This window comes from Eptatretus burgeri, chromosome 3 (assembly GCF_056783735.1).
Source record: "Eptatretus burgeri isolate ZD-2024b chromosome 3, Ebu_testis_v1, whole genome shotgun sequence".
NCBI classification, from domain to species: domain Eukaryota; kingdom Metazoa; phylum Chordata; class Myxini; order Myxiniformes; family Myxinidae; genus Eptatretus; species Eptatretus burgeri.
The window spans coordinates 20,711,237-20,732,379 of record NC_140963.1 but is presented as its reverse complement, the minus strand read 5'-3'; the positions used below and the strand labels follow the sequence as shown (position 1 = coordinate 20,732,379).

At 42.4% G+C, this 21,143-nt stretch overlaps 1 protein-coding gene across 1 annotated transcript in view; it reads left to right on the top strand.

The window, feature by feature from the left end:
* The first annotated feature begins 248 nt into the window (after positions 1-248).
* The window catches only part of LOC147029506 (homeobox protein DLX-6-like), a 143,824-nt gene continuing 122,929 nt past the window's right edge, over positions 249-21,143 (top strand). Inside the window, exon 1 of the mRNA XM_085872573.1 lies at positions 249-374. The gene's annotated coding sequence lies outside the window, so the exon portion shown is untranslated. The remainder of the gene's footprint in view (positions 375-21,143) is intronic.

The following is a 21,143-nucleotide window of genomic DNA, read 5'->3' as shown; positions in this document are numbered from 1 at the left end:
GCGGACGAGGACACGCCCCCGAGGGTGACGGCGGACGAGGACACGCCCCGAGGGTGACGGCGGACGAGGACACGCCCCCGAGGGTGACGGCGGACGAGGACACGCCCCCGAGGGTGACGGCGGACGAGGACACGCCCCCGAGGGTGACGGCGGACGAGGACACGCCCCCGAGGGTGACGGCGGACGAGGACACGCCCCCGAGGGTGACGGCGGACGAGGACACGCCCCCGAGGGTGACGGCGGACGAGGACACGCCCCCGAGGGTGACGGCGGAGGAGGACACGCCCCCGAGGGTGACGGCGGAGGAGGACACGCCCCCGAGGATGACGGCGGACGAGGAAACGCCCCCGAGGGTGACGAAGGATTGGCGTGATGTGAGTAGGACAAAGAAGAGGGAGTAAGAGGCCTCGTTAGTCAAGAGGACGGGGAGGCAGGTCGTTTCAGGAGGAGACAGACACGGTTGGGGACGGAAGCGAGAGAGGCAGGATCGGCGGTCGAAAGAGCAGGGCATTACAGCCGGCTTTCCTTAGATACATGAAGAAGAGTGAGGTTGTAGTTGTCGTCGTGAGAGGGACATGACTGGGACGGAGGATCTCGCTTCGCTCTCCCCTCGGCTCGACAAAATAACTGCGTGAATCTCGAATTCATATTGAGGTAAATTTTCCGCGTGCTGAGCAAGACCCAGGCCATTGACTCTTGGCCGGTCGTGAGAGACGGACCTGGAAGCCTCGTGTATATCGCCGAAGGAAGCGGCGCCATTCTGTAGAGAGCGGGATGGGCAAGCGCGGCCGACGAAGAAACGACACCGCTGTTCGGGAGCTCTGAGTCCCTGACGTCGACGATTACCTCACGACTTGCTCGGCGCCATTTTGTGAGCACTGTTTCCCGCGCAGCGATGACGCGCTCCGAGCACGCTCCCTCAGCAAAAAGATCGCCTGGACTCAGCTAAGTGACGGAACGAAAAGGGATTTCTTTATTTTATTTGACTGTATGTGTGTGTGTGTGTGTGTGTGTGTGTGTGTGTGTGTGTGTGTGTGTGTGTGTGTGTGTGTGTGTGTGTGTGTGTGTGTGTGTGTGTGTGTGTGTGTGTGTGTGTGTGTGTAGATTTGGGTTACCTCACGTCTTGATTCATTATAATTGTTGATTTTTCTGTTTTATAAATCATTATTATTTATTTAATTTGCTTGTATATCTGTTGTCGGTTCGAGAGTAAAAAAAAAAAAAACAACCCTTGTGCTGTGCGACCGCACGGTGAAGCGCCCAGCATTTCCTTCCCTCGTGCGCAGTCATCTCCAAGAATCTCACAGAAGCCTCCAAGGGAGAATTGTTTGGCCATCCGTCCAGGTTAGGGGTAAACCCTCTGGACACGACAATAAAAATAAAAACAAGCTCAAATGAGCTGAGATCCTCGTCCTCTTAATGATGACGTCATAAAAACGAATATGACGTTATTGTGATGTGTCAGGTTTGCGATAAATTATCTGTGCTAATGCCCGGCTTGATTCCCGCAAACAAAATTCAAACAGCTCGCCTAGTTTCCGAGATAATGGTATAGGCGATTTCCATTAGTGGCGATATTATGACGTCAACTTTTTTTCGAGGAAGAATTTCCAAAATCGGAGATAGTTACCGCCTGCACGTGGGCTTTCTGCATATACATGGCAAGTTTCACGAAGATCTGATGAAAATTCTGGGTTGTGAAACAAAAAATGTCAAAAAATAGGAATGACGTCATAAAAATTGATATGACGTCATAGTGATGTATCATATGTGCGGTAATTCATCTCTGCTGATGCCCTGTTCGATTCCTGCAAACAGAATTCAAAAAGCTTGCCTAGTTTGAGATCATTTTTTGGCGATTTCCATTAGCGGAGATATTTTGACGTCATAACTTTTTTTCTCGGAGGAATTTTCAAAATCGGGGATGGTTACTGTCTGCGCAGGGTATTTTTGCATATACATGCCAAGTTTCAGGAAGTTTCGATGAAAACTGTAGGCTGTGAAACAAAAAAGTCCACAAGAAGAAGATGAAGAACAACAACGTGAGTAAGACTTAGAGATCCTCAACGTCTACGAGGATCTAAAAACAAAAAAATTAAGCTCTTTTTGGGGGGAATTTTTTTTTCTTCCAGAAAAACTTAGTGAACTTGAACACAAATGAACATAGTAGCTTTCCTCTTCAGCTCTTATTAGCTGTAGTAACAATGAATGATGCTAAGGGAGTGCGTCTGCATTTGGGATCATTTAACACCTTCAAAGGAAGCTGTGTCAATGCCCTTCTTTTGACTGCCTAAAGTACCCTTGATTGTACATAACGTTTTTGGAATCATGCTGGAGCGCTCATATCGCTCAGATGTCAACGTTGTTGTGTAGAGAAACCACAAAGTATATCGTCCTTGAGGTCACTGCAATATAAGCCGGGAGGTAGCTTTGATATAAGTCTCAATGTACAGGAGCTCTGATTTCACTTCCAGGTACAAAAAAGTGATGCATCGATGCAACAATATTTACATTCTGTAATATATCCACAAATATGATCGCGAAGGTAAATGGCGTAATTTTAGTAAACGAGTAATCTACAAAACTGTAGGTTATGCACGTATTCAATAATTCTGCATCCTCCATCTGTGGTAAGATTAATGCACGTATTATAACGACATGAATGTCTGCATAGACATTTGTTTTTGGAAGCAATTTAAAATTATGGAGATATAAAACAGATGGCATCACTTTTGGGGTAGCCCTTGTATATCTTCAGATTGGTTCTCAAGCCACGTCCGCTTAAAGCAAATATGAAAACATTATGATAGGAGGGAATACGGACAAAAGTATAACACACTACATCATGTATATATTCCCACGTCTGTATATCAAAACGATCAAAATGTAGCCAATTACGCTGCATCCATTTTACGGATTACAACTGCTTTGGACAGCTCGACATTGGCAGCCACAAATTTTGTTCAACTGGCGGGTGTCCAATGCAAACATGTATATGCACTTTCATTATGGAATTAGGCTTTCCTTAAATCTCTGCCGTGTGGCAATTTTCAGAAATCAAATTCTCTGCCAAGGAACTTAATTATATGTGATGTCTGACAAAGCGTGAAATCAACGGTGCCAAAAAGGGAGGGACTGTTGAAAACACTGTGATGGGAAAAGCCTTAAAGAGGCAAAACAATTCATAAAGAAAGTACGAGCATGGGATATACCTGTATGACAGGCATGATGCCATTCTTGCCATAAAGGTTCCTGCATTTTCTCATTGTCTACCGCAAAAAAGTTCCTGCATTTTCTCATTGTCTACCGCATAAAGGTTCCTGCATTTTCTCATTGTCTACCGCAAAAAAAGTTCCTGCATTTTCTCATTGTCTACCGCATAAAGGTTCCTGCATTTTCTCATTGTCTACCGCATAAAGGTTCCTGCATTTTCTCATTGTCTACCGCATAAAGGTTCCTGCATTTTCTCATTGTCTACCGCATAAAGGTTCCTGCATTTTCTCATTGTCTGCCGCATAAAGGTTCCTGCATTTTCTCATTGTATACTGCATAAAGGTTCCTGCATTTTCTCATTGTCTACTGCATAAAGGTTCCTGCATTTTCTCATGATCTGCCTCTCCATTTCTCATGGCTTCTTGCTTCCTCGATTCCAGTAGGATACAGATCCGTACAATATTGCTTTTTGGTTTATCACATATTTAATATCCGAATTCTTACAAACAAAATGTGCTTTTACGTACAGCACGCGCTGGAAACCTAAAGCCTTCAAGTGATTTGCAGGAGACAAATCCCAAGATTATCCAAAACGATTATCCAAAATGCTTGGTCTCCCTTTCCGCTCTTGCTGACAAACAAATATAATGCTGTATCCTTTATACATCTTTAATGTGGTATATACTTTCACAAGAAGTCGAAAGATTGAGTGCCTTTAATCTTTAACGTCCTGCAACTAGTGCTCGCAGATGGGACACCCAGTGTAATGTCTCTCCGAGGGATGGTGCACTTTGTGATACAACACCCTGCCTATGAAGAACCATGACAACATTTTATAGTCTGGTTAGGAATCAAACCCAGACTCGACTGCTCAAAGGGAAGTGCACTACTACCTGTTAGATGAACCATCAAAGGTAAATGGTGGATGAACCAATGGTACAATAATTCTGGAAAGTAGGCCTTTGGGATCGTACCATGGAATAATATATCAAGATATATAAAATTTGTCTCCAAATTAATGTCTGTGTTTGCATCATGTTATTAAAATTTGGTGTCTGTCTGTTAGACCGTGATACATTCGGTCGTTACTTATGCAATCTCAACCAAACTTGACAGGAGGATTTTAAGGGTCACACGGTGGAGGTTTTTATGACTGTTTACCCCCCTCTCTCCAAGGGGGTTTTCTGTCTTGGGCAAAATCCCTGTTAACATGTAAAGATAGCTTATTGTGGTGTTTTTCCAAGGTCACTTGTAATAACAACAATAATGATAATAACATAATATTAATGTTATTTCTAGCCTGGTGTTGGCTTAGTGGTTAGGGTGGTGGCTTGGGATCCTAGGATCCTGAGTTCAAGCCCCGTTGGGCCGCTGAATTAATACACCAGGAGGTTGACTCAGCCTGTCATCCTTCCGAGGTTGGCAAAATTATTACCAGTGCACTGGTAAGGGGGACACTACATCAGCGGCATAGCCGCGTCCCAACCAATGATGCAACCAGCAGCCACAGGCTGCACTCGAGAGAGATAGAATGTTATTTCAAAACAATATTAACACAAGTAATATCCCCTCTCACAGCCAAGGGGTTTTTTATTCCTTTGACAAACACCGTGTTAACGTGCATACATAGCTTATCATAGCGTTTCGTGGTGCACTCTTACCGGAAGTATAAAAATTATAAACCATAAATGCATATGATTACCTTTTTAAACAGTCACTACTGCTATTTAACACAGAACTGAAATGGAGGAAACCCGACGTTCTTGAGGTATTATCTGCTTATTGCGTCCCCCACAGACTGACGGATCCAAGCCTAGATGTACTGTAATCTATATATCCCAGATAGGATGTAATTACATGACCCTTCCTGGTGCTCCCATAGGGAGCGTGTGTACTAATTGCAATGAAGATGGGGTAAGAAGTTAAACCATCCAGCTAATCAATGCAGCATTGGCAATACCATGATAGTGCGTTGACATCGACAAATGAAAATGTCTCATCTCGTCATGCAAGTGTATCCTAGTTGGTTATTTACTTGTCTGAAATGACTGACAGATATAGGCAGCTTTATGTCTGACAAATACACGCAGTCCCCCCTTACCTGTTACAGTGACCATAGACCCATTTTTCAAATGAATGTTCCCCTTGAGACCTTCCTACAGATATTGTGCAGGTGAGGTCCATTACATGGCAAACTTCTGCACACCATTTTGCCTGCAACTTGTAAGTGGGATGATCAAAAAGTTGTACAAACAAGATACAATGGTCCAATAAACGGGAAGGACTTTAATTTTTCAAAATATGGTGTGTTTACTTGCTTACGATCCTGTCATGCCTGACTGCATATGGATCCTGTTGAGGAATTCCCACCACTTTCATCTGTCCTGGGCCTACTGACTGATTACCATCCAGACTGTTTATAGCTCCTTTTCCACCAAACGCCACCAGGTCTCTCTAGGTCATCCAGCCCTCCTTCGATCTTCAGGCTGTATCGCTCCTTTTGTGATGTAGTTTTCCATCTGCAGTACATGCCCAACCCATATCCACCTCCTCATCTTAATTTCCTCCATGATGTTTTTATTTCCAGTCTACCTCCTTTCTCCATCCTCCTTGCTCACTCGATCTGGCGAGAAGAGTTGCGAATTATTTTAGTGACCGCTATAAATAAAGGATTCTAGCTTCTTTGCAATGACTTTGATCACTGTCCATGATTCACAGCCAAATAGTAGAGCTGATTTTACATTGCTATCAGAATTTTCCAGATTTCTCTCAACCTCATAAATGCTAATCTTGCTTTCTGTATTCTTCATACAACAACTGAGTCCCCCCTTACCTGTTACAGTGACCATAGACCCGAGATTTGTAATCTTGTCGACATCTCGGACGGCCATGTACATCACAGTATTGGTGCCTCATACATGTACTCTCATGCTCTCTGTTGTCTTGGTGTCGATTTTCAGTCCTACTTGCAGGGCATACTACTTGCAGGAGTCGATTTACTTTATCTTGCATACTTTGCTTTGTGCCAGATAGCAAACAGATATCATCAAATCTCAACTCCTCTACATGGCCACCTTGAGTTCCATATATACCATGTTCTGGAGTCCTGCGTAGTACGCAGTCCAATACAAGTAGAAACGGCAATGGAGACAGTCGGTCTGCACCCCTGTCGGACTCCTCTTGTAACTTATTTCCATTACAGATCACACTGCAGTTGTATCCATTGTACGTTCTTTATCATCCTGATGAATTGTTCCATACCCTTCTAATATATTCCACATCACATCCTGTTCACATTATCAAATGCTTTTTCAAAGTGGACAAAACAAGCAAAAGTACCCGTCTTCAGCGACGGGAAAAGTTTGAGTTAATCTTCCAATTTAAATTATTTCATGGACTTTAAAAAGGCGAATTGTGTTGCACTCATGGTTTTACTCAGAGCCAAAGCTCTGAGATACTTATCCCACTCATCACAAAATGGTGGTGAAACATTGGGCGGCGGAGGTTCGATTTGTCTAAAAATCCTGGTTGCGAAATAAAATTTGGCATCAACATTATTCGTGCCTGTTCTTCCATCATTTCAAAATGGAATGTTGAGCTTTGCCTGTGTGCGTAGATTCTCAACTACAGCACGGGAAGTGGCTGCCATAAATGGTAGACGGACGAACGCACAGGCAGACACCATGGTTCACATTTTCGTACACCAGCAGGGGTACCCAGCGTTGCCCAGTGCTGTTCTAATCCTGTTGGCATTTTAAATAGATCAATTTTTTAATTTTTTTGTGGGGACCTAAACACTTTCACCAAGGACTGGGGTTGGGTATCATTTATTATTACCTTTCACATCACTACAAAGGGTTAGGCACTTGAGAGCAATAAAATTTTTTTTTTTTACAGCACGTGCGCTGTATACAATTGCACCGAGTTTGAAATGTACCCGGGGTCATTGTAAATAAGAAATGTACTTGTTTCATGCAATAAAATGCAAATTAATTATTTAAAAATCATACAATGTGATTTTCAGGATTTTTGTTTTAGATTCCGTCTTTCACAGTTGAAGTGTACCTATGATAAAAATTACAGACCTCTACGTGCTTTTTAAGTGGGAAAACCTGCAAAATCGGCAGTGTATCAAATACTTGTTCTCCCCACTGTATGTGAAAACCATTGAATTTATTGCTTGACGGAAAAAAACCAAGAAACGCTCCCCTCTCATGTACGAACGAACGAAAGACGTCATTTCCTCCCACCATGCCATTTCACGCCGAACGCTGAAAGCTAAGTTCTTCTTATGCCATCATTCTCTTTAATATTAGCCATAAACAAGTGTTTCGTCATACATTAGTAGTTGAAATTTGCTTACAATTATGGCAGATATTGGTGGCAAAGTGATGTGGTTCTTTCAATAACATTAGTGTACTCATTTGCTTCACCACACATGCTGCATTGAAAGATTTCACTTGTTTTAAATAAAATCCAAAAATTCCAGCTTTTAATTTAAAATTTTTTATTTTTATTTTTTATTTTTTGCTGAACTCACTCCCCGGCACTCACTGACGAACATCTGAAAGTTTGACAAAGATCCGTTTGTCTATCTCTCAGAAAAATGGCGACAGACAGACAAACATCTCTTATAGTACAGCAGAGATTATTATTCTTACAGTGAAAATTTGATCTCTACATCATCTATTCCTTCTACATCCAACCTGATCGTTCCTCAATACTCCATCCACAGCCTTTTGCATCCTACTTCAAATTATTTTGAACAGCACCTTGTGTTGTGATGTGTGGTGGTTCTACGTCTGACTTTTTTTCCAGTTGTTACTGTAGTTTGTCAGGGGTGTGTATTGGCCCCCACGCTTTTCAGCACTTGTATGGATTTTATTCTGGGGAGGATGTTTGAGAGGTCAAGTTGCGGTGCATCATTTAGGAATGTCAAGGTCGCTGACCTTGATTTCGCAGATGATGCAGTCGTCTTTGCGGAGATGCTGGATATTCTAATGGGGCCCTCAAGGTGCTGAATGAGGAGTCAGAACCGCTGGGATTACAGGTTTTCTGGGTCAAAACTAAGATCCAGGCTTTCAATGACATCCTGGATGCTGCTATCTTGTCTGTACCTTTTTGTGGCGAGGATGTTGAGGTCACGGAGAGATTCACTTACCTTGGCAGTGATATTCATGTCTCCGCATGTTGTGAGCCAGAGGTCAAGAGATGTCTGAGTCGGGCTTGGGGAGTCATGGATTCACTGGATCATGGGTTGTGGCGCTGCCGGTACCTGTGCGGGAGGACGAAAGTCCGAGTCTTCAGGTCCTTGGTGCTTCCAATCTTGCTCTACGGATGTGAGACTTGGACTCTGACCAGGGATCTGAGACAGAGACTTAACTCCTTCGGTACCAGGTCTCTTCGGAGAATCCTTGGTTATCGCTGGTCGGACTTTATGTCCAATGAGCGGTTGCTGAGAGAGACTCAAATGAGTTTTGTTACCTGTATAGTCCATGAGCGTCGGCTGTGGCTGTATGGACATGTGGCTCATTTTCCTGACGCTGATCCTGCTCACCAGATTCTCCCAGGGAGGGAGCCTTGTGAGTGGAGGAGGCCAATGGGCCGACCACATGCCTCGTGGTTGCAGCAGGTTGATCAGCATCTCAAGGAGATGGGGATGGGTGGAAAGTGGATGGCCACTGGAGAACCAGCGGAAAGTGGACGCAGTGACTCACTGCTCTGGCGCATGCTCCCATACCTGACCTGACCTGCGTCCTGCTTGCAATACACAGAAGAGTTACACCTCTCCAGTTACCATATTCACTATTGTCTACTTCTTTTGGCAGTTTAGCAATGAGTCCAACTTTTCACACTTCTTGTACTTCTATTCTTCTCGTCACCATATTTCACTAATAATTAATTTGTGTAAAACTGTTGTTTATGTCTCAACAGTGCTCTTGTATAGTTCATCATTTATATTGTTATGTTTGAAGGAGGGATAGATATTATTGAAATACAGTGAAAAATGTTTTGATTAGTATGCTCCATGTTTTGGATAGTTTAGCCAATTATTTATGTATTAAGTAGGGAAATGTTAGTTTCGCTTAAGGATTGTCCTGTTTAAATGTGCATCATATGAAGGGTGGTGCATTGTCAATAAATAGTCAGGGTGAAGGAATTGCATTGAAGCCTTCTATGAACAGCCAAGATGGGGCTTCGGGTGTGACCTTGTGAAGGAGAGTGGAGGAGCTTGAGAGGAGCGATGTCCAGAGAGCGAGGGGAGGAGTTGGATTGTCTCACGAGAGTGGCGGGATGGTCGCGGTAGGGTCGGACAGGAAGGAAATTGCCTCAGCAGGGAGGAGTTGGGGATAGTCTCAGAGTGAGAGGGTTGCAGAGTTTGTTTGACATGGAGTGTGGAATTTTGCTTCACCCGAAGAGAAGTGTGCCTGCCTCATCCTGCTCGTCTATTCGTGACCTGTTTCATTCTTGCTCGCTTGTTCCTCGTCCGGTCGTCCCTGGTTCTTCTTGCTATTTTGTCACCTACTCGCCTGTTTGTCCTGCCTCATCTTATTTCATCGTCTGTTCGTGACCGCTCCGTCGATGCACACCACGGGAGATATATAAGGTCTTACTTGGTTTCTTGTTCCCTTTTCCATCTGTGCTTGAGTCTTCTGTGTGGCACCTTAGATTTTATTTATTTCTCTTGTAAATAATTATCTGTTGTGATTCTGTGTTTCCCCTTTTTCTCGACTCAACCCGCTATTGTGATCATTATTTCCCTGTTATTGTGGTGGAAAATAAACCCCATTAGATCAGAGTTCAGGATCTCGTGTGCTTCTTGGATTCGTGAACGTGAATCCACCATTGATTGTCGAAAAAGGGAGTAAAAGCCAGTTCGGTCCATTCATCCAGTGCCGATGTTAATTGGAGCTTGACACGGCAATATCATCTGTCCCTCGTGGCTTTCTATCTATTCTTCATCGGCTTTATGGCTTTCCTCGCTTCAGCTCTTTTTTTTGACCAGTGCCTATGTATAAATTTGTTCTTGCCATTCCTAAGATACCAATTGATTCCCCCACCATCCCTTTGTTAGATACCTCCTCAAAGTATCCAGTCCACCTTACCATCTGTTATTTCTGATATGTGAGAATATGTCCTTGTTTGTCGTTCACTGGTTTCTCCCATCCTTCAATCTGATGCCAACTGTCTGGTTATTTTATACATCGTTGCCATATCCCCTCTTTCGGAAGCTGTCTCTACCTCATCCACTAATTCCTCAATGTAGTTTTGCTTATCCTTCCTTGCAGACACCTGAACTGCTTTGTTTTCATTTGTATAATTTTTCTACAATTCCTCTTTCCCGACATGTGTTTCATAAACTTCTGGTTTTGTTTTTTGAAATTTCTTTCATTCTGCAATATGTTTACAAGTTTGAGTTGAGATCCATTTTTTACTTTTACACGCTTTGTTTCCAATAACTCTTCCAGCAGTTTCAGTATCCACTTCATTTATTTTCTGACATGCTTCATCAATTACTTCACAGTCTATACCATTACTTTCTTCTGTACTGCAAATCTATTTTGTGTTTCCACATTGCATTCGTCCCATACTTATTTAACGTTGAATTTATCAATGTCAAATCTCTTTCCCCTTTGTGCAAGTGCCCCTGCCTTCTTTAGTTTGTTTTCTAACTGTGCAACTCGCAAATGGTGGTCGCTGAAGATGTCAGCACCCCCAGGCAAAAATAGCTTTCCTTTCCTGTAGTAATTCTCTGTAGACTACTGTAGTATATGAGAGTACAACTCCCATATACTGTAGTTCTAACTAGCATTTTTGGTCGGGGGCCCCTCCTAACCCTCACGTCTGTCGGAGACCTTTCTCCACATTCCTCTTATCATGAAATGATCTCTCGGGTTTTAAATTCCTCCATCCGGTGATGTTGCTGCACTACGTGTGCGAAGCGAAAAGCTGGGTTAAACAATTGGTTCACTTTGTCTGTCTGTCTGTCTCTGTCTACGGACACCAGTCTATGATTGAGGAAAAACTTGATTTTAATTGAATGTTATATTTTGAGCATGAATCGGAACACAAACCTGCAGTTTAACAGCACTTTGGCTCTGAATTTGGCAAAATGTGTGGAATCTCATCCCGATCACACATGTGCACAGAGGAGTAAGGTAATATTTTTAGTCTGTCTGCCTGTGTGGCAGTCAAACAAAATTGAAAATCATTCCAAACAGGAAACTTACTGTTTTTAGGGATGTCATAAAGGACACAAACAACAGGCACGAATAACTAATTTAGCGTGTTGAATAAGGTGGCATAAACAAGGCTGCATCAACGGGGGTAAAGTTCCAAATTTTTTTTCTGTAGCCTTTAAAAGCTTTATTTTATTTCAATTGAACTTCATCCTAGAACACCAAAGAACTGAAATCGCCTTCTTGGGACATTCAAAAATCTTACCTTTAGCAGTACTGTACTTGGAAAAATATTTATGCCATCTCATGCCCCGTGGTCAGAGTATCTGTGAGATTCAGCATTCAGACAAATATGGTGGCGCTTTGTTTTGTAAATGTGATGGGAAAACAGCGTTTCTCCGACACAAAGCCCATTCGTTTAGTGGCATTCCACTAACCTTTCATTATCATTTCGTAGACCAGTTCCATGGTGCGTTCATGCTCAGAATTGTCCTCTCCCACCTTTGCACTTAAATCTACCATTAGACAGAGTACATCATGGTGCGATGTTTCCTCTACAGCTTTGTCTAATCTCATATAAAGCATCTTTGGCTTCTTCACTGACGTCATTCTTCGACACGGAACATTAGATAATTGTCATTTTGGAGTGTTTTGAGTAGAACCTCGCTTTTATGATTCGTTCCCCTATTAGTTACCACTCTCTCAATGACTTCTCAACTCCTTTATTTAGCAACAGTACAACGACTCCTCTGTGCAAATGATCTTCTCTGCATGAATATAAGTTTTTCTCCAAATCTCCTATCTTCATCTGCAAAAAGCCTCAGTCAAAGTATATCCAAATTGTAGTTTCCCATCTTCATATACTGCATGATAGCCTTTGTGATTCTTCTTGCTTCTCTCATTGTTCTTACATTCCAGGTTCTGATCTTACAGATTTTTTTATTTATTGGTGTCAGAAGAATGCCTCTATCCTGGCAATACCTTCCTTTCGGCTTTCAGTTGTTTTGGTGTTCATTGAAGCAGTGAAATGCCAAGACCTTCATCTAAATAAGGTTGAGATCGTAGAGAATTTAAGGATAAGCAAACATAACATAGCATGTGCAAGGATTCTGTAAAGAGTTTGAGTTCGGGAAAAACTTTGAGGGTTTGATGGATGAGGAGAGATTTGGTGGCTACAGATTGTAACAAAATTGACAACCTTCAAAGAGCAAACGTACAGTCTACAGAGAGAGTTGTCAGATTTCTGATTCACTATAAGCGGATAAGAAGGGAGGGGGGTTTGTATGGTCGAGTAGTCTGAGGGTCCTAATTCACCATGATTTCTCATGAGGTCCTAATTCCCAGATTTCTAATTCATTATAACTAACCCTAACCCTAACAGCTCCCAGAAAATTTTAACTTCAAGGAAGTCCATCTCCTACATTGGGAGGTGAAATAACCAGAATCCAGAGCATGAAATACTTATATTTAGCCACATTCATATTTTCATTAAAACTTTGCTGCAAAATGATTTCCGGTTCCTGCGTCCCTGATTATTACCCCAAATTACTACTACACAAGCAAAATGAAGGAAGTTCTGATTTTGTTGGTTAAATATACTGAATGACTTCAGTTTGCTCATCGCCTGCCTTTTCAGCTGTCACACCATTGCTTAAGGTTATAAGCATAAGGGAAGCGTGCATAAGGTTATAATGAAACACACACACGCACACTCATACGCACACACGCAGAGTTTGTGTCTTGTGTAGGGACAACCATTATTCAAAGAAAGATGTCGGGATGGTTTCACATGATCATGTCTCATGACCATCCCTACCTTGTGTACATACTTTTTGGAGGAACATCCCAGCATCTTATTACATTTTTGAAATTACGTATAAAACAAGAGGACTGAAGTCGGACTAGCACCAGTCTAGGAGTAAACAAAGGCTCGTTAAGAAAATAACTTGATAAGCCAAAGAAGAATATGAAAAGGATATAGTAAAGAATATTAAACACATTATCAAGGCATTTTTCAGTACACAAGGGGAAGGTTAATACAGGTGTGGGCCAATTGATGGATAGCCTCATTAAATTCCTGAAGTGTTTAGCAATAGGCTACCTCTTTTGATTTATAATTTATTCCCCTATGAATACAACCTAAAACCCTGTTAGCTTAACCTCCAGAATATGGCTCCTGACGCTTCTTCTTCTTCGTTTGATGGCAGCACAAGGACAAGGCTGTGGGGTAGCATCATTGGCTGAGGGTGCAGCTATGCCGCTGATGCAATGCAATCTGCTGGTTCAGGAAGGAATTTGGAATTTGTTCAGTGTGCCAGCAACAGCTCACCAACTCTTCACGAAGGACACCATTGGATCTTTAATGTCCACGAATGAATGCTGGAAGAAGGGATACCCATTTAATATTCATCCGAGGGACGGCATACACATTGATGAATCACCCTGCCTGTGATACACCAGGATGATAGTTTATAGCTGGGTTGGGATTCTAACTTAGGCAAGACGTCCATTGCATGAAGTTCACAAATAAAAACTTGAGTCAAACAGATTTTCAGAACATACATTGCAATAAATGAAGCCCGGTGTCTTAATTCCTTGATAGCTTGTACTCCAACAAGGTTTATAAGTAAACGTGGGACTTGACACAAGTCGAAGTAATAACATGGTGATTTGAGACTTGACGTGAGACTTGGCCTCAAAGGCTTGAAACTTGACTTGAGACTTGCCTTCATAGACTTGACACTTGCTTTCAAAGACTTGAGACTTTACTTGAGACTTGACATGAGAATTGCCTTCAAAGACTTGAGACTTTTCCTCAATTACTTGAGAATTGCCATCAAAGACTTGAGACTTGCCTTCAAACACATGAGACTTGCCTTCAAACACTTGAAACTTGCCTTCAAACACTTGAAACTTACCCTCATACACTTGAGACTTGACTTGAGAATTGCCATCAAAGACTTCAAACTTGCCTTCAAAGACTTGAAACTTGCCTTCAAAGACTTGAAACTTGCCTTCAAAGACTTGACACTTGCCTTCAAAGACTTGAGAATTACCATCAAATACTTGAGACTTTCCTTGAAACACTTGAGACTTCCCTTCAAACACTTGAAACTTACCCTCATATACTTGAGACTTGACTTGAGAATTGCCATCAAAGACTTGAAACTTGCCTTCAAAGACTTGACAATTACCATCAAATACTTGAGACTTCCCTTCAAAGCCTTGAGACTTCCCTTCAAAGCCTTGAGACTTCCCTTCAAAGCCTTGAGACTTCCCTTCAAAGCCTTGAGACTTCCCTTCAAAGCCTTGAGACTTCCCTTCAAAGCCTTGAGACTTCCCTTCAAAGCCTTGAGACTTCCCTTCAAAGACTTGAGACTTCCCTTCAAAGACTTGAGACTTCCCTTCAAAGACTTGAGACTTCCCTTCAAAGACTTGAGACTTCCCTTCAAAGACTTGAGACTTCCCTTCAAAGAATTGAGACTTGCCTTCAAAGACGAGACTTACCCTCAAAGATTTGAGACTTGACTTGAGAGTTGGCTCAAGTGACTTGTTGACATATCTGCCATCAACTAATGCTAACAGAGAGAAGAACGTCCATATGTCTATCAGAGGTACGACACACTGTACGATGTAAAACCCTGTCTGCAGAGCACAAATCGGAGTTTATAGTCAGGTCGAGAATAAAGCTCAGAGGAGACAATTCTCATGTAAGTGCTCTTCCTCTCCACCATCCTTTCATGACTCTGCCCTCTTCAACTTCAGCTAATAAACCCTGCCCTTATCTACCTGAGGATAAACAACGACTGTATTTTAACATCGTCTTTCATTCATTCATGACACATTTAACATAGAGTAAATTTGAGGTTTCTTCATGATGATTATTTAAATGTTGAACGTGACGTCATTTACAGCATATACTGTTCAGAATGAGCATTATCTTCGACAACATTTACATCAGTATGTTTCAGATCATGGAACTGAAGAGGACGACGCATGTTTGTTTTGCCAGGATTTAAAGTTTGCTGTTCATTGGAGTCTGCGGGCACGTTAGCAGATGGGCATGAAAGGGAGAAGGATTCTCAAGGGAAGGTGCAGGGGACGGGACGATTTATTCCACAGCAGGTGCACACACCTCCGTTCAACCTCCGTGGCGTTGTGTTTCACTGCGAACAGACGGTGAGAGGTTCAAAACACTGCTGGGTAAGAGTAGGACGCACAGGGAAAGCTCCGGTACGAAAGCAGCTCAGGTCAGACAGGTGTTTCACATGCCTTTCTGGTGTATCAGCTGGTGTCAATTTCAGAGGTGCAATAAACGAGAGAACCTGTGTGTGCACGACACAAGGTGCTTGTAGTAGAGTAGACATGTAGCACTCAATACTTCACTCAAAACGTGCATGAACAATGGGATTAAAAATTTATAGCCTACTGTCTACACTATATTAGGCCAGAAATAAATGATCATGCATAAGAAATAAGTTTTGTAATCTTGGATATGTTGACAAAATTTGTTGAAGGAGGAGGAGGAGTCGGTGGATTATGATTATAAATGATGATGCAAAATTTACAAAATCAAAACAGGGTTCACCTTTGACACCCACATTCATTGGGTATCATTGTGTCGGATGATGCTGCAAACACATATTTGTGGATCTCAGGTTGAATTTGCGAATCGCGGCTTTCAGATGCAGCTTGATCACCTCCTGCAAAAAAAACCTAAAAAAAAACCTATTGCATGTCATATACCTGTCTTACAGATTATACCAAGATTTATTCTGTCCTTCATTTTCAGTTTAAAATCAACTTTCACACTGTTTTCCAATGAAAATGCCACATCAGGCATCCAGATAATGTAGGCGCTCTGAGCCAGATGTCCAAAGTCCTCCGCAGATGACCGGGACGATGCTGAATTCACTATACTTAGTGCAGTGTTCATAAGTACTATTACCATGTACGATCCCTCAATGACTGAAACTGGCAGTGGGTCATGCGCATGAAAGCAAAAGGTGGGAAGGTGATCCTTTGAGTTGAAATCCTTACAGTTCCCTTTCTCTTTGCTCAACACGTCCCATATTTGCCCTTAACTAGTTTAAAACATTTTTTGGATCAGATCATCAGTCGTAATATATTAATCGTCTCATCAAGATCCTGGATATTCGATTTTGTTGGTTCAGTATTGGCATTTGTCTGGGGGGGGTGGCAGGATGGCCTCGAGGTATGTACACTCACCCCTAAGCTGTGAAGCATGGGTTTGAATCCTGACCCAGCTTTAAATTGTCATCCTTGTGTTTCATAGGCAGAGTGATTTATAAATGTGTGTGCTGTCCCTTAGATGGACGTTAAACTGGTGTTCTGTCTGCTGGCATAACTTGGTGGACATTAAAGATCCCACAGTGTCCTTTGCGAAGTAAAAGTGACCTATCGCCAGAACACTGAATAAATCCCAAATTTATGCCCTAACCTTAGTCGAATGTCAGGCCTGGCCCGATGGTTTGTGAAAGACTTGGGCCAAGCTACCTCAAGCTAACTCACCAATAACGTGGGAATAATTGTGGCCATTAAAGAGGAAGAAGAAGAAGTTATTAGCATTTGTCCCCATTTAGCTGCTGTTCTTGCAATTTCTTTTTTTTCTTTTTGGCAAATATATCCTTAGCGACCAAATGTAGCCTGAAATATCAAATTAAGGGATATGAGCCAACCAAAATCTTAATAAACAATTATTTGAATAGTTATTAAACTCAGTACTTTAAATTTGACCGATATCAAAATCATCAGTAAGTTATACGAAGAACAGACCAACTCGACCTGCCCTATAATGTTAAGTACAATAGTACTTGTTAAAGTGCATACCTCCTGAATAGTTAACGTTTTGTATTTGGCATGACGTGTTCACAATGCTCATCCACTGTACACTCACCCGTATGCATTTGCATGCTAAAAATGAGTTTTGGACCTAACTTTCCTTGAAAAAAAACCCCCCAAATCCTCCATACAGGTGAATTACTACATTCCAACAGGTTTGGGTTCTGAATCGATTTTGTTTCAAAAAAAAAAAGAAAAGGGAATTTTTTTTAATGGTTGCTCATTATATGGTTGTGAAAGGAGCTTTGGCCATGTCAAGAGTAAGACCTACTTTTTACTTTCCATGAATCGAGCTAACCAAACGTTCCCCAGGTTGTACGCTTGCAAACAAACCTACCTGGTGGGAGCCATCATGGTGGATTTTGTGATTGTCGGGTTCCGGTAGTACACACTGTGAGATGTACACATAGAGGGATACCATGCTAGGTTGGGTTAGCGGCGATAAAAACGACACCCCCTCACTGGCTTTGCTAGTGGGAAGGGTGACTATGATACCCTGCCAGGACTAAAAACACCTCACAATATGGTGGATGAGCTCCCTTCAGGAGCCAACAGCCGTCCAGTAAGGAGATGGTGTCTTCTATAAAGCACCCATCCAGATTGGACGGGTTTGTGGCAACCCGGGTAGCGGAGAGGGGTAGTGGAACCCTTGATGTGAGGCGGATGAGCTAGTATTTAGCCAACAGCTACCATAAAACTACACCCGTGAGGGAAGAAGGTGGGTACACAGTGTCCTTGAAGCTGTGGAAGGCATGTTTTTCGTACGGCGGATGACACTGCAGTCCAATTCTTCCCCAACCACTTTTGTACCATTTTCATGGTATAAGTGGGCATTGATATTTGTTGTCGGTGCTTATTCGTTGTGGGGAGTGGGAGAATACAGGTTGATGGCGTTCGTTTTATCCATTTTAATTTTTTGGATGTCCAGGACATTAAAGTTGTGTCGTCCATATTGTGAGTTTAAAATGTTAATTATTTGACAGGCCACAGATACAAAAAAGACATACATATTGATTCTTTGTTCAACATTCATAAATTTGAATAAATCCATGGCAATAAATGTTTTATAATGTGGCAAGCAGAGCTCACGTGTGCAATGGGGGTTTGGAGGGTGGGTGCGCACCCCCGAACCAATCAGCCTAAGGGCCACCTCACTGTCATGTCAATCAAATAACCTACCAAATTGCAGTCACACAAGGTGCATATATATGACCGTTTTTACAGCCATTTTTCCCTGCTGTGCAGGGGTTAGGCTTTTTCTTGAGGCAATGTTTTATGGCCGGATGCCCTTCCTGACGCCAACCCTGGTCGCCTCTTACAACACACAGGGATATGGTATACCTATTCTAACCGGGGCATACACCGGGACCAGTACACTGGCACTCATTTCGCCGACCTCGGAAGGATGACAGGCTGAGTCAACCCCCTGGTGTTAATTCAGCAGCCAACGGGGATTGAACTCAGGACCCTGGGATCCCAAGCCGCCACCCTAACTACTAAGCCAACACCAGGCTTCCAGTAACACAAGGTGCATGCAGAAATTATTCACAAAACGTGGTTTAGCAAAAATCCTGACATGAAACAGACAAAAACTATAATGGCACTCGATAGAGCACATACCTCCACCAGGCTCAACAGTTTACGTTTTGTATCCCACTGTTAGGCCGGTTCTGCATTGGGACCTGAACCAAAATGTAATCGGCTTGTTCTTGTCACCTACTCAACTCATCCACCAAGTTTTATCATAATCCGTCCACAACAATTTCAAATATCGTGGATCTTCACCAAAATCTATTCAATATATCCTTGTCACACACCCAACCTCTCCACCAACTTTCGTCCGAATCCATCCATAACGCTGTGAAATATCCTGCTCACAAATAGACAAACAAACAGACAGACAGACAAATAGGGGTGAATACATAGCCTCCATTCACCCCTCCCCTCCTTCTGGGAAATTCACACAGTGCATGTGCAAAAGGCCTCATGAGCATTCATATGTGATTTTGAAAGTCCTGTATCGTGTAGTTACTTGTGAATTACAGTGATACATGCTTTCTCACTCTTCGCTGTTCTCCCCATTCCCTTATTATTTATTAAACACATTTATCACCATTATTTTATTGGTCTGATACATAGTTCATTAATTTGGCGTTATAACCACAGGGCCCCCCAAATGCAATTTGATGTAAATGTGTATTGTATCATGCCGCTCTCGGTGGTGGTTGGTATTGCAATTTATCCCCTCTAATCCTGGGGGAATTAACTCACCTGTAATGATGGGTTCTTCACTATTCATCCAAACTGGACAACTCCATCTTACACGGTGGAACTGAGAACATCTTACCGGTAACATACCTACTTATTACTGTTCAAAATGTCTAAATAATCTAAGTTAACACAAATGATGTTTAGACCTTATCCAAATACTGCCCGGTACACTACCATCTGGGGTTTTAGAACACCCCCATTTTTCCAGTTTTTACTGAAATTTAAGCAGTTTAATGTTTCAATGTACTCTGAAATTAAAGCAGAGAACAAATAAACAATTGCAGATAAAAAAGAAATCATGGAATCATTTTGTTGAACAAAATTTAATCAAAAATTTTGACTCATCAAGGGAGCCACCTTTTACAGAAAAAACAGCCGAACATACTCGTGGCATTCTTTCTACAATGAAAATCAAATATTGTTCAGAAAGTTCTTCCCAACACTGTTGCAGAAGTTCCCACAAATGTGTTGCACTTGTAATGTGTTCACCCGTCTGTCCAGTTGCTTTGCTTTCACCCTTCTGTCCAGTTCATCCCAAACCAGCTCAATGGGGTTTAAGTCTGGAGACTGTGCTAACCATTCCATGATTTGAAGCCTTCCCTCTTGTTATTTTCTGCTAAGGTAGTTCTGACATCGCCTGGAGGTATGTTTTGGGTCGTTATCTTGCTGAAGGATGAACCCCTGACCAACTAGGTGTAGACCAGAGGGTCTTGCATGGCGCTGCAAAATGCTGTGGTAGCCCTTTTGGTTCAGGGTGCCAGCCCCTCTGTGCAAGTCGCCGACCCTGGATCCAGCAAAAGAGCCCCAGATCATCACGCTTCCTCCTCCATGTTTGACAGTTGGTGTCACACACCGAGGAACCATCCTTTCGCTGACTCGACGGCGTACAAAAACCCTGCGTGATGAACCGAAGATTTCAACTTTTGATTCATCGGTCCATAAGACTTTCTTCCAGTTTTCATTAGTCCACTGGCGGTGCTTCATGACCCAGGCAAGCCTCTTTTTCTTATTTTGCCATCTTGGCAATGGCTTTCTGACGGCCACTCGACCTGTCAAACCTGCAGCTCAAAGTCTTCTATTCACAGTTGAAACTGAGACTTCCTTACTTCGACTAGTGTTAAGCTGTGCTTGAAGCTGCTATCCTGTGAGCCATCTATCACGCAAGCTGTTGACTCTCAGAAACTTCTCTTCTGATTGTGTTGTGGCTTTGTGTCTACCAGACCTAATCCAGTCAGTTTCCTCCAGTTTCCAAGTGCCTTTTGGTGGTGTAGGAAACTGTACTCACTGGCACCTTAGCTTGCTTTGCAATTTCTCCAAAGGAAAGACCAACACTTTTAAGGGTTATAATGGTCTGTCTGTCTTCCTTTGTTAATTGTCTTTTTCTCGTCATTATGATAGCAATATACTTCTTCCTGCAGTGCAATATTGTCCAAATAATGCTTCAGAGGGTGTAGCAACACAGTCTATTCCAACACCGCTTTTATACAGACAGAGGGTTTGTAACTAATCATCAAAAGTTGGGACACCTGTAGGAATTGTTTGCATCAACTTTCAAGGCTTAATTTACTTCCATTGCTGCAGAACAGCTGCAGTTGCTAACCCATTACTTGTTCCCTG